The following is a 417-nucleotide window of genomic DNA, read 5'->3' on the forward strand; positions in this document are numbered from 1 at the left end:
TGTCAGTCTTTTAATGGGAGAGTTGAGACCATTGATATTTAGTGTTTTTATAAAAATGATCATTTACTTCCATTTGATTTCTTAAAAAAATATGAAACATTTTATGAATTTATATGCCATCCTTTCACAAGGGCTATATTAAACTTCTCTGTGTTGTTGAAAATTTAATATATGTGCTGCCAAAGTGAACATCCACCCATCTTTCTTTAATAATATAGTCTTCCCAATAAACATTTTCAATGGTTTTTGAACTATAGATAACAACCTTACAATTTAATAGAGATTTTCTTAAAATAGCAAATTGATTATTGATAATTTAATCCACTATACATTATACTAACAAAAAACTATAAACTATGATTATTTTGTTTATGAATTTCCTATTGTTGTACAGAACTCAGAGATATGAAACAAGAC

At 25.9% G+C, this 417-nt stretch overlaps 1 non-coding gene across 1 annotated transcript; it reads right to left on the minus strand.

Annotated features, from left to right (window-relative positions):
* Positions 1-85: 85 nt before the first annotated feature.
* On the minus strand, positions 86-190 carry LOC124108157 (U6 spliceosomal RNA). The gene has a single exon (XR_006856623.1). It is a non-coding gene; the product is annotated as a U6 spliceosomal RNA (small nuclear RNA).
* Positions 191-417: the final 227 nt, after the last annotated feature.

The sequence above is a fragment of the Marmota monax genome, unplaced genomic scaffold (genome assembly GCF_021218885.2).
Source record: "Marmota monax isolate L192 unplaced genomic scaffold, Marmota_monax_Labrador192_F-V1.1 WCK01_AAM20220418_F8-fsc00560, whole genome shotgun sequence".
NCBI lineage: Eukaryota > Metazoa > Chordata > Mammalia > Rodentia > Sciuridae > Marmota > Marmota monax.